Raw genomic sequence first — 13,847 nt, forward strand, 5'->3', positions numbered from 1 at the left:
TTTTAACAAGGCTTTAAAATCTCCAAGATTAAGCTGGTATTTTATGTAGAACTGCCTGCTTTTTATGACATCCTGACATGTTGTACAACATTTGTGACTATATTGATCCTTATAAATTCAGCATCTATATATATTCATGAAAAGTATCTGCCCTCTCCCATTCCCCACCCCATTTCCCCCTTTCAGTACACGGTATAATCCAGGGGTATTTTTTGCTCCTGTGACTTGCACAATAGTAAATAGGCAACAGAGTAATATTTTAATAATAGGGCTGTCGATTAATCACAATGAACTAAAAACAAATAATTGCAATTAAAAAAATCAGTCATAAATAATTGCAGTTTTAATCAGATTGTTAAACAATAGAATACCAATTGACATTTATTAAATATTTTTGGATGTATTTCTACATTTTCAAATATATTTATTTCAATTACAACACAGAATACAAAGTGTATACTGCTCACTTTATATTATTTTTAATTATAAATATTTGCAATGTAAAAATGAAAAAAACAGTATTTTTCAATTCATCTCATACAAGTACTGTAATGCAATCTCTTTATTGTGAAAGTGCAACTTACAAATGTAGATTTTTTTTGTTACACGACTGAACTCAAAAACAAACCAATGCAAAACTTTAGAGCCCACAAATGCACTCAGTCTTACTTCTCGTTCAGCCAATCACTAAGACAAACAAGTTTGTTTACATTTATGGGACATAATACTGCAACTTCTTATTTACAATGTCACCAAAAAGTGAGAACAGGCATTCGCATGGGACTTTTGCAGCCGGCATTGCAAGGTCTTTACGTGCCAGACATGCTAAACATTCATATGCCCCTTCATGCTTCAGCCACTATTCCAGAGGACATGCTTCCATGCTGATGACACCCGTTAAAAAAATAATGCATTAATTAAATTTGTGACTGAACTCCTTGGGGGGAAAATTGTATGTCTCTGGCTCTATTTTACCTGCCCCATTCTGCCATATATTTCATGTTATTGCAGTCTCGGATGATGACTCAGCACAGGTTGATCATTTTAAGAACACTTTTGCTGCAGATTTGACAAAACGCAAAGAAGGTACCAATGTGAGACTTCTAAAGATAGCTACAGCACTCAGCCCAAGGTTTTAGGATCTGAAGTGCCTTCCAAAATCTGAGAGGGACGAGGTGTGAAACATGCTTTTAGAAGTCTTAAAAGAGCAACACTCCAATGCGGAAACTACAGAACCTGAACAACCAAAAAAGAAAATCAACCTTCTGCTGGTGGCACCTGGCTCAGATGATGAAAATGAACATGCATTGGTTCACACTTATTTGGATTGTTATCGAGCAGAACCCATCATCAGCATGGAAGTATATCCTTTGAATGTTGGCTGAAGCATGAAGGGACATGTGAATCTTTAGCGCACCTGGAATGTAAATATCTTGCGACGCTGGCTACCACAGTGCCATGAGAACACTTTCTCACTTTCAGGTGACATTGTGAACAAGAAGCGGGCAGTATTATCTCCTGCAAATGTAAACAAATTTGTTTAAGCGATTGGCTGAACAAGAAATAGGACTGAGTGGACTTGTAGGCTCTGAAGTTTTACTTTTTTTATTTTTGAATGTTTTTATTGTTTTGTACATAATTCTACATTTGTACGTTCAACTTTCATGATAAAGAGATTGCATTACAGGACTTGAATTAGGTGATTTGAAAAGCACTATTTCTTTTGTATTTTACAGTGCAAATATCTGTAATAAAAAATAAAGTGAGCACTGTACCCTTTGCATTCTGTGTTATAATTGAAATATATTCGAAAATGTAGAAAACATCCAAAAATATTTAAATAAATGGTATTCTATTATTAACAGTGCAATTAATCGTGTGATAAATCACAATTATTTTTTATCATGTGATTAATGGCAATTTTTTTAATCGCTTGGCAGTCCTATTTAATAATGTTATAGCTTAGCAGCATTTTTAAGAATTGAAATGTGCTTAAAAGCCACACTAAAGAAACATTAGGGTTCCTCCATGGATTTTACTCTTGATGATTCTCCCCCAGTTAAACCGGTTATAAATCCAGCAGGGGTAAAATGCACTCTCCTCACACCTGGGACAGTTATATGTCTTCATGCCCTCATGTTTGCCTGACTTCAGAGATGAGCCTTCTTATGTTTCTTCATGCTTTTAATCTGAAACAAATGATTGCAGGGAAAAAAGCATTATCACCTTGGCGAGGCATCAGGAGTATAAAAAAAAAAAAGAAGAAAGGGTCTGGGCAAATTCATCTTCCACTGCTACAATCAATCTCTCACCTAAAGAAATACACAATAACTAGGCAGGAAAGGGCCAAGATTTATGGCCTAGAAACATCTACACTGACCAGCATACACCTAGCCTTCTTGGCTCCCTCCTTGCCAGAATGGCTCTTTCTAACAGTTACAATGATATACTGTCTCTCCCTACTGTTTTACAAGTACATTAGCTTTATTTAATGAGATCTCTGAGTAATTTAACAGATGTATATAGGACATAAGACTAGGAAAACTCTTGCTACTTGAATACTTTTGCCAAGGTATTCCAGGGGTAGCTAATCTACAGTGCTGTGTTATATTTTTTTAAACAGAATTATTGGAATTTTGGGAAGGGTTTTAAAAATCATTTTAATAGAAATGTTATATTAGAATCAACTCGAATAGTTCCATATTCATATTTTCTTGTATTCAGCCCATAAAAATCAGGATACATGTAGTTACTTTAGATCTTCAAACCTACTTATATATTAAAAGGCCTGAGAGAAATTCAGAATCAGAGATGAATATATTTGTTAAATCTCCCTTCCTGTGCTCCCCCACATATTCAACATTATGTCCCAAGGGGGAAAAAACAGATACTTTCATTTTAAAAAAGGAGAGCGCAAGAGACAGATTCACCTTTAAAGTATAAGATGACTGGCTAAGTCTATAAGAAAACGAAGAACAGTGTTCAGGAACTTTATTTAATTCATTAACCATAATTAATAATTACTATAATACTGATAATAGTTCTGCTTACCATTATAGAAATTATTCTGTTTCTGGGCAGGAGGCAAGTGTTTAAAATGGTTGCTATTTTCTTCCAAGGCTGGTTTTAAATAATGCACTATTCCAGTGAGGTATAACAGGGAAATGATAGTCACATTAACTTTAAAAAAATAACTTTAATTAATAATACTGAGGAGGTGGTAATGGGAAACTGCCTGTTTAAGATAACAAATAAAATGACTTTATTTTTATAAAAGGGACAGGATGGGGACAAACTTTTCAAGTATCAGACGTGTATTTTTAAAACAAAGCATCTAAAAATATGTATACAGTATGTTACTGTTTCCTTATATGCTATACTTTTACACATAGTTAAAACTGGAGCATGGCCCTAGACGCAGGAAATGACTGCAACGAACTGCATTTAAAAAAAAAAGATTCAACAACTCCAAATTCCACCCAGTGGTGAAACCAGCACTGATTGTGTTTAGTGGCATTGTTCTGTAAATAATATATAGTCTCATTAAATGGAGAGTTTTTTTTAGTTTTAAAATATATTTCTTCTTTAAGTTCTTCTAGGCTAAAGAAGGGGGAAAAGGATAAAAGTGCTATTTACTATTCTGGCAAAGCGTTCAGTGTCTTTCTAGCTTGGAGGGTATTGTGTTAACCTTGAATTAGACCATAAACCACAGTTCTAGCACACGTAGACCCTGTTACCTACGAAAGTTCAGCACATTTACAACATGCAGGTGACAGCAGGTGTGTCTAATATTTAAAACACAATTACATGTATGTCTGATCAAAGTAAACATACTGAACAGTATTCCAAAGACTATATCATATTTTATACAAGGCTAATCCTTACTGAGACTGTAGGAAACCTGATGTAGTTGGTTTAAAATATGAAACTTTCATAAAGACCTGAAACACTCTGCCAAAACTATTATGAAACTATCACTAGTGCCCATCTAAACTTATAACTAGAAATCAAGCATGCACAAAACCACTGCTGACCAAAAAAGGGTGCGGGGGGAATGTGGAGAAAGAGGAGGAGGAGGAGAAGAAGCAGAAGACGACGCTGGAACAGAACAAATTCATTGCATGAAATTTCATTTCTTGAGAGCTATACATCAAGTTGTATTTGTTTAATGAGGTTGACACTAGAAAGATGTATAGAACATGTCAGACACCCAGTACCAGTGCGTTCTGGGAAAAAGATAACATCTGAGAATCTGACCACTCACTTCATCTTCTAGCCAGACTTCTCTATCTACTGGTTCTTCGGGGGATTATAAATGAGAGGGCAGAAGGAACAAGGAGCAAAATAATGAAAAACACACACAAAAAGAAAAATTATAACATTGTAGAGCAAAGTAAAGCCAGATTTACTGACCTCACAACTACATAATCAAGAGAAAGTTATCACTATAGAAACTTTTACTAAGCATAATGATCTTAAATAACAAGGGAGTTCTATGAAATTTACAGCACTTTTAAGATATGCAAATTGAATGCAAGGTATAGACATAAGGGTAATTAATTGTAAATCTAAGAATAATGTTTCTTTGTCAGGGCTGTCTCCATGTTGTGGAATATATTTTAATGTGCCTTAACTGTGAATATTTCTTAAGGGCTGGTCTAATTATAAGATATTCAGAATTTCAAAATAGTAGTTACTCTTATCCTTTAATGTAGCTGCTATAAAGTTTCATAACAGAATTTACTGATTACATGAAAATATTTTATTTTAATTTTCAAGGATAAAGCACTTGTTTAAAAGTCCATGCACTCAGAGTTTGTCTTCAGAAGTAATAATATGACAGAAACAGTTTTTTCCTAAAGCATGCGGATTTTATTTTCTTTTTTGAAGAGGGGAGGAGGAAGGAAACTGGTAAGGGATCAAAATAACTAACTAGGCACGTCTAGTTCTGTTTCATTTTTTTAAAAGTCATAATGTTAGTTTTATGTTTCTGTGGACATAATAGTACAAAACATAATTATATGTTTACATTATTTATTTCACTTTCCATATATTATTTTGTAAGCCATTCACGTTGCAATAATTAAGGTGAACATTTCCATTATAATGGAACTATAAAAATTCACTCACTCGTTTTAAACCTTGGCATACAAGCTCCCATTCTGAAAGGAAATTTATACAAACTTTTACGCAAACACAAAAAAGTCAGTGTAGGTCAAGTCCATGTTACACACTGGCCTACCAAGGCCTGCATGCTTGCTCCCGGAAGAATCACTATCAAGTGAGGGTATTTCGGTTTTATTCATTCTAACAAATTAAAATTAAACCCTCTTGTTGGGGCAGTGCAGTAACCAGATTGTAGTAACAGCTCTCACAAAAACCTCTGTATTTGTTTGTATGGAAAAACACTGTGTTGAAACTCTGTATTTGGAGAACTGGTCCATAGGCCTCTAGAGGAGTTAAAGGTGTAGTGTAAGAGATGAAGGACTTTCCAGTGATTAGGGCAGGGCACTAAGATCTGAATCATTGGTGACCTTCGGTCAGTCACTTAACCTCTCTGTGCCTCAGTTTATGGATCATTAAAATGGGTAACATCACACTCACCCACCCTATAGGGGTCTTGTTAATGTAATTAATTCATACTGTAAAGTGTTATGAAAATGTGATCTCTGGGCCCACATTGTTACACATATGCACTTGACATCTTCTTGTGAATTAAGAAATCCATCTAATGAAGCACGTGAATTACAGCAATATGACATTTATAAAGAAAATATTTTTTATTTCATGAGGGCTAGATGCTCTGTCAGTTTAGTATGTAACTGTTGTGAGTCTTCTACATATGCAGATAGACCTATGATGGTCTAAAGAGAGGGTATTCTCTCCAGTTTATAATCAGGAAGATAAGCAACATACTGCACAGCCTTACCTATTTTAAGGAAGTGACACAAGATTCAATGGGATAACAAGCCAGTAGTGGGAAGTCGGACTGGGAGGATTTCCAACTTATAGTGGAAAATTATATGAAATACTGTAGTCTCTGGTTTTTTAATGGAAAAGGGGCTCTGGTGGAGAGACAAGTCTCAATCTCTTATTCAGTACCAGATTAGCAATTCAGTAGCTATTACTGTATTCAATTTTTTTATCCGAACGAGTGCCCATGATTTAGATTAAACAGAGATTTTTAGAAGCTTTGGAGGCAGTGGGGATCTCTTTGAATGTGAGGCTAGGAGACAGGTAGAATTAAGAATAGTTGGGGAAATTTTAATTTTCTTACTTTCAAGTCTAATATTTTTTAAATAATTAAAATATTCCATTAACTTTTTTCAAATAAAATGTATTCTCAACCTTAGCTCCCTCATCCAAAGCTAATAATTGGCGTTTGGCATCCTTTAAACAGAGGTTTCTGAAAACTTGAAACCTCTGCCAAATACACTTCAGAATTTTATAACCCCTAGAAGAACAACATTTGCTGGTACAAAAGGGTATCTCAAAAATAGCACTCACTGAGGTTATAAATTCTCCTGCCAATGCCACCAGAGGTTAACAGCTTCCTTAAAGGGTCTTTCCAAGATTGCTTACACAGGAATGAAATGTCCAAAACTTTTGTAAGGAAACAAAACCACAGCACTTATTAATGGTGCAGTGAAACTGGGCTGAGTTTCAGGCTTCAATCTTCCCTTCCTCTAGGACAACTCTCCCTGAAAGGCTTAAGCTCAACTTCACCTGTAGGTGTTTTCAGTGAGGCCCAAAGGCCTTCTGTGCATCCTATCCTCTAACTTTTTGAAGGGGCAGAAAACTTGGTCTTTAAAGACATCTAGGGTAGCAAGGGTCATGAGACAATGACTGGATTTGAGGAAAAAGTGAGGTTATAACTCAGAACAGAAGACAAAGGGTTCATAATGGGGAAGCATGAGGAGGACAGCATAGTTCTGGCTGTGGTAGGGGTGTTCCGGTATGAGGACCACATTTTTGCTTTTATGTGAAGGAGCTTTGGGAGCTACTAGAACCAGAGGTGAACAGAGATCCTATTCCAAAAGCAAAAAAAGAAGAAGCTCCTCTCTCATCCATTGTATCTAGTGTTCGTATGTTTGACAAAGTTTACAAGCACCATCAAAACGTTTTCTGGAGATTGTGACTTGCATGAGATTTCAAGTGGAGTTTACAATTTCCGCCAGTCACTCAGGAAATACTATAAACTGTGTGTGGGACTTCAGGCAAGTTCCAACAGTTAAATATAGTAAAGTATGAACCACATTAATTTCTCACAAATCTGTAATGTCCCTTACCTATTTTTCTCATGGCTCCATGTACATTTCCAATTACTTATAATTTCTGCAAGACCTCTCACCAAAATGATAATATCCACGGAGAATAAAATAAATAGGTATTAAAATACAAAACCGCATAAGGCAAAATTAGACTTTTACAATGGCTTTGATTGAGGACAAAGGTCTAAAGCTAGTCTGAAGTTTTCAGAAGTAGTCTTTTTGAAGTCATAAGTTGGCAAAAAGAAAAACTCTGATTGTTCTTAGCCTCATAACTCAAAAATGGCTCATCTAATTCCAGTACAGCCAAGTTTAACAACAGTTAATAAACAGAGCTATAACAAAGTTTGGGACAGCCTGTGAGCATGGAGCCAAACTGTGATATTATCACGTTGATTGAAGGACTTTACAGCAGTACTCTATGACTAGACTTCCTCCTCACGTGGAAGAACACAGGGAATGGATAATAACTGCAAGTTATAAGTGTTTTCCTTGGGTTGTTCTATGGTGAGGAGGTTTGCAAAGATTGGGCAGCACTTCCTACTCTGGAGGCCATGGATGCTGGGGTGATCTCATTAAAGGGGGTTTCCCAAGATGTGGTGGCACCAACAGAACAGATATTGCAGCCCTGGGAAGCTCTAGCCACAGATCTCTACATGATTATAATTAGTAGCAGTGCCTTGAGGATGAGGTTGGCCACTAAGGAAGCTCTGCAAACATTATGGGGGAAGTGCAGGAATCACAACAAGAACAATAAGGGGTAGTTCAAAGGCAAAAAAGGGCTAGATTCTGCCTCCCCTTACTCACTGCACACATAGTTTCACTGATTTCTTTGGGACTACTTGCAGAATAGGAGCATATTCTGTGTCTGAGGTGGGCAGTGCCCTACGTACATATCTGGCCCTGGATTATTACTGTTAAATTAAGCAGACTCAAGCTTAATTACAGTAGGATTGACAGTTTCACAACATAAATGTTGCAAAGGTTGAATCTTTCACCTTGTCCCACAACACAGTGGAAATGTTCATTTCATCTCTCTCACTTGGTATGTGAAATTATTCTCACAGCTTGAGTTAGTATCTGGCCTAGGTTTGAATATCTTAGCTTTGTCACTTGCTGTCACTCTCTTAATATTTTCTAAAAGAGTTTTTCTTGTGGCTATATTATGCAAGGGAATAAAGTCAGTGCAAAGATACCTAAAATATTAGGATAGGGAGATGAATCTTAGTCCAAACTACCCTTATTTCAGCCTCTCTAATTAGCAGCATAAAAAGTCACTCCTAAACCAACTAAAAGGGTTGTATAAAATCAGGCAAAAAAAATTTACACTGAGAGTTTGCATCCCTGTAGCTGGCTTGCTCTCTAGTTGCTCGAAACCAAGGTTGCTGCAGCTGTGCTCCCCAATGGCTAAGATGTTAGATATAGCATAGCAAATGGGATCTCTTTGGAAACTAGAGCAGTGCAAGCCCCAAGATGCCTCACTGAGATATTCCAAAAAAATAGGAACTGATTCACCCATCTCTTTAGGAAAATAGTCTATGCACATTTGGATATATCATGTGGATTTCACACAAAGAATATACTTTGTTGTGCTCTGAAGTCAAGTGGAAAGTTTGCATTGTATGATTCCAATTATGATCCAACACAAGTTTGATAACTGAGTATGTAGGATTTTTTTAAGTACATTTTTCAAGTTAAATCTGAGACACTAAGCATAGACAAAACTGCTTTCACTCAGAATGCAAAAAACAAGAGGAAGAACTGAAGAAATGGGGTAGGGAAGAGCTCCTTTTTGTAAACTGTCTTGGCACGTCATTGCTTTACACTGGAATGTGAAGCTAAACCCAGAAAAAAGTGCCGAGTTAAATCAAAACTGAAAACATTCCAAGTTAAACTCTGTGCGGCCTTGTACCCTGGGCAGCTAGCCTGAAATCAGTGTGGTTGCACAGAATGTAAGTCAGGGCACAAATCGGCTCTTCAGCTCTCAGCTTTCCCCAAGCTTTCCCAACAGCTTGCTGAGCATAATTTGGACTTGGTTATTTAAAGCTACATGGAATAATACAGTATGAAGCCTGGTGTGAACAATAACTCTTATACAATTTAGCACTTAGAGAAGCGCTACTAATCTTTTTTAGGAAACAAGGTATTCAAAATTATTTAATGCTTCTATTTATGCATCAAAAAACATTCTAAGCACAAACCAGTCCTCTTCTCCCCTCCTCTACACACACAGGCATTTGTGTCTTTAGCTACAATACATCATATTTTTAGACTGCTTTAGAATGATCACGTTATACATTTGGCATTTATGGAATTCTGTTTATTAATGCCACTTTTATAACACAGATAAGTTGTATTTACTGTACTAATAGTTATCACAAATAATTAGTTATTGCTACACATGTTATACCCAAGTGATGATTCAATACTGTAAATTTAACGTACAGTATTGTAATAAACAGTAAAAATGGCAATAATGATAAAAGTAAGTTTGCTTTGCCTACCAGAGTCAGCCTAGCAGACTTCTTGTACCATGCTGTCAGTTAAAAAAGAATCACTGATATTTTATGAATAATAGACTTTTTGGGGTTTTAATCTATAATTGTGCTCTGATTTAAAGAAATAAAACATAGTTAAAAAGAAACATATAATCAAATTAAAATAATACATTTGTTTAGCAAAGCACTGTCATATCAATCCATCAATTATCAACATTTAAAAATCTGTCACAGTATATTGGTATCACTGTATTCCTTTGAAGTGTGGTTTTACTTCAAAAAATGACTAAAAATGGCATTCTGGGCTTCCATGTTTACCATCTCTCAATGATTTCCATATCAAATATGACTCAGTAGAAATAAGAAGATTTTCTTTACGTGCCAGTCCTGAAAGTAGCTTAGGATTTCAGAGTCAGATGCTGAGTTTTTTCCTACCCCAATAATAGTAATAAAGGTGCTTTAGCAAGTCAAATCAGACCCTCATTTACACCAGTGCAATTCCATTGTCCTCAGTGAGGACATTACACCTGTGCAACACAATTGCCTGCAATGAACTGTCCCATGTAAACCAGATTAGAAGCTAACAAACCATTCTTTTCATGATTGATTTTGTTCACATTTATAAAAAACATCTATAGCTGCCCTTCCTATTCTGAGTGTCTATCCCATGAATAAAAGACACACAATGTGATATATGTAAAGGACTGTGCACACACCAAACCCTTCCTTCTCAAACCAAATGATTAAGAGTTTTCAAAAAGAAGTTCTGCAGACTTACATGCAAGTGCAAGCCCTGCATGCTGCTGAGGATCTCAGTATGATATTTACCAGGCTGGTGAACACTCCATTTGAACCACTGTTGGGGTATTTTCAATAACATTTGTCTATGAAGATTACATTTGTTTTGGCAACAGCATGCAGAGTCAGTGAGCTAAAGGTGCTTATGGAAGATCTCCCATTCACCATATTCCATAAGGATAAAGTGGTCCTGCACCCAGAATTTCTTTCTATCGTGGCTTTGAACTACACCAACATTTTTCAGACAAATAGCTTATTTGCTGAAAAATGCAGTTTTGGGTCTATTTCTAAATTTGCCAAACGGTTTCAGCCAAAAACATTTCTTCAGCCTAGATTCACAAGGGGACTTAGGCACAAAGCCACTGGGGGGTGGTAATGCCGCCTTCTACTCAATAACCCTGTAGCTAGAGCACTCACCTGGCATGTGGTAGTCCCATGTTCAAGTCCCCACTCTGCCTGATTCAGAACAGGGACTTGAGCATGGGTGTCCCACATTGCAAATGAACTAGGATAGGGTATTCTGGAGTGGGTTTTGTTTATTCTTTCCTGTTGGAGCTGTGCCACTTTGTATAAACATTAAAATATTCACTGGGGCACAGGGAGAGAGAGAGAATGACTAATTGCCTGGTGGTTGGGGGAAATCACCTGGGACAGGGACACCTGGGTTCCAGTCCCTGCTCCAATACATATATAAATGAATATTTAAACCAAAACATCTGCCCCCCTTAAAGCACCATAGTCCACCCCGGGCAAGCTAGTTTATATATGGTAGACCCAAAGTGGGCACTTAGGTATTGTTTACATAAATCTAAGGAGATTAGAAAATTCCTCAGTTATTTTTGCATATAATGAGAGGGTAGAGGACTTAGTATTCATATTACCGGGAATATCCAAATGTATACAACTTCATTCAAACTTGTTATGGATTAGCTGTGGTATCTGTGCCATCAGTATTAAAAGCACTCTCAACTAGATCTAAGACAGCCCTGTGGCTTGCTTAAGAAATATTCCATTAGATGAAATATAAAAAACCTCTGTTTATAGCTTTACACACTGCTGCTTCCTTCACCCTTCACTTTAAAAAAAAAAAAAAAAAAAAGAATATACCATACAGAATTTTATTCAAGCAACAGGCCGAGTTTGGAGAAAAGTTACAACTAGTCACACATCACAAACAGGGATAGAAGGAAAACAGAAGTGATGCAAGAAATACCAAAAATGACTCTTTTACAGTCCCTACTTAGATCATTTCAAGTTGCAACTCGAAAATGTGCCAGGGAAAGAAGATGTTCAGAACTCATGGGAAGATTGCCCAAAGGAAGCCCATAAAGCACAAGTGATGCTACAAAATTGTGCTAGAGATTAGACCAGGCCCCAACCAACTATAATATAAACAAAATACATCAACTTTCAGAGGATGCTACAGGGTCCTGAGTTTCACCTGACCTTTGAAAGGAGATAAAGGAATTCAAGTACAGACCAATATATCGGCCTGAAAGTATTTAATCTGGAAAAAGTGAGGTGGCTCATAAATGATCTGGAAAAAGGGGTACAAAGTGAGGTGGCAAAATTTGCAGATGATACAAAACTACTCAAGATAGTTATGTCAAAAGCAGGCTGCAAAGAGCTACAAAGGGACCACCAAAAACTGGGTGACTGGGCAACAAAATGGCAGATGAAATTTAATGTTGATTAATGCATAATAATGCACATGGGAAAACATAATCCCAATTATACGTATAAAAGAATGGGGTCTAAATTAGCTGTTACCATTTAAGAAAGAGATCTTGGAATCATTGTGGATAGTTCTCTGAGAGCATCCACTCAATGTGCAGTGGCAATCAAAAAAGCAAAAAGAATGTTGGAATCATTAGGAAACGGGCAGATAATAAGACAGAAAGTATCGTATTGCCTCTATATAAATCCATGTTACGTCCACATCTTGAATACTGTGTGCAGATTCATAGATACTAAGGTCAGAAGGGACCATTATGATCATCTAGTCCTACCTCCTGCAAAACGCAGGCCACAGAATCTCACCCACCCACTCCTGCGAAAAACCTCTCACCTATGTCTGAGCTATTGAAGTCCTCAAATTGTGGTTTAAAGACTTCAAGCTATGGTCGCCCCATCTCAAAAAAGATAAATGGGAACTGGAAAAGGTACAGAAAAGGGCAACAAAAATTATTAGTGAAAAGCTTCCATATGAGGAGAGATTAATAAGACTGGGACTTTTCAGTTTAGAAAAGAGACATGATAGAGGTCTATAAAATCATGACTGGTGTGGAGAAAGTAAATAAGGAAATGTTGTTTACTGCTTCTCATAACACAAGAACTCGGGGTCACCAAATGAAATTAATAGAGTGCAGGTTTAAAAGAAACAAAAGGAAGTATTTCTTCAGAAAACACACAGTCAACCTGTGGAACTCCTGGCCAGAAGATGTTGTGAAGGTCAAGACTATAACAGGATTCAAAAAAGAACTAGACAAATTTCTGGAGGATAGGTCCATCAATGGCTATTAGCCAGGATGGGCCGGGATGTTGTCCCGAGCCTCTGTTTTGCCAGAAGCTGGGAACTGGAGACAGGATGGATCAGCTGATGCTTACCTATTCTGTTAATTCCCTCTGAAGCACATGGAATTGGCCACTGTCGGAAGACAGGATACAGTGCTAGATGGACCTTTGGTCAGACCTAGTATGGTCTTACTTATGAGTTGCTGCTTGGTTAATTAAATGAGCTGGTTAAATTGTGCTTTTGTAATATAAAATAATTGACCAAGCACTTACAGCCTGTGCATGAATACTTTGTATCATTCTAAATCAAAAGAAAATAAATAAATAACAGGGAGGGACAGGATTCTGAAAACACTGTATTGGGTTCAAAAGACAGGCTAATTACTATCTATTTAATGAGCTATAATGGATCAAGAAGAGTTTAGGTATAAAATGCAAATCTGCAGTTTGAAAAGGCCCTGCTATGTGTACTGCTCAGATCTGATACGTACTGCGATAAACTTTAGCAGTGGCTGTCAAACAGGTTAAAATTTATAAAACACCTTGAAATCACAAAGCTTCAACTTGGAGATTTTAATGGAAAAGCAAATAGCTAAACTTCCTACTCAGTTTCAGTGTGAATCAGAAGTTATTCAGTTTTTTTTACCTTTGGATAAGAATGACAAAAGTGGATATAAGGACTCCAAACTCAGATTACAGGGGTCACTTCAGACTACTAAGCAACAAGACAGTCACTCATGCCAAAAGTCCAATGATTGACTGATCTAAG

General features: G+C 36.7%; 1 long non-coding RNA gene across 4 annotated transcripts in view; it reads right to left on the bottom strand.

Annotated features, from left to right (window-relative positions):
* LOC125620592 (uncharacterized) overlaps positions 1–13,847 on the bottom strand; it is a 372,396-nt gene that overhangs the window by 21,229 nt on the left and 337,320 nt on the right. For all 4 annotated transcript variants that reach the window (XR_012664581.1, XR_012664579.1, XR_012664578.1 and 1 more), the window contains one exon: positions 2,108–2,189. This is a non-coding gene — a long non-coding RNA (uncharacterized LOC125620592). The remainder of the gene's footprint in view (positions 1–2,107; positions 2,190–13,847) is intronic.

The sequence above is a fragment of the Caretta caretta genome, chromosome 12, assembly GCF_965140235.1.
Source record: "Caretta caretta isolate rCarCar2 chromosome 12, rCarCar1.hap1, whole genome shotgun sequence".
NCBI lineage: Eukaryota > Metazoa > Chordata > Testudines > Cheloniidae > Caretta > Caretta caretta.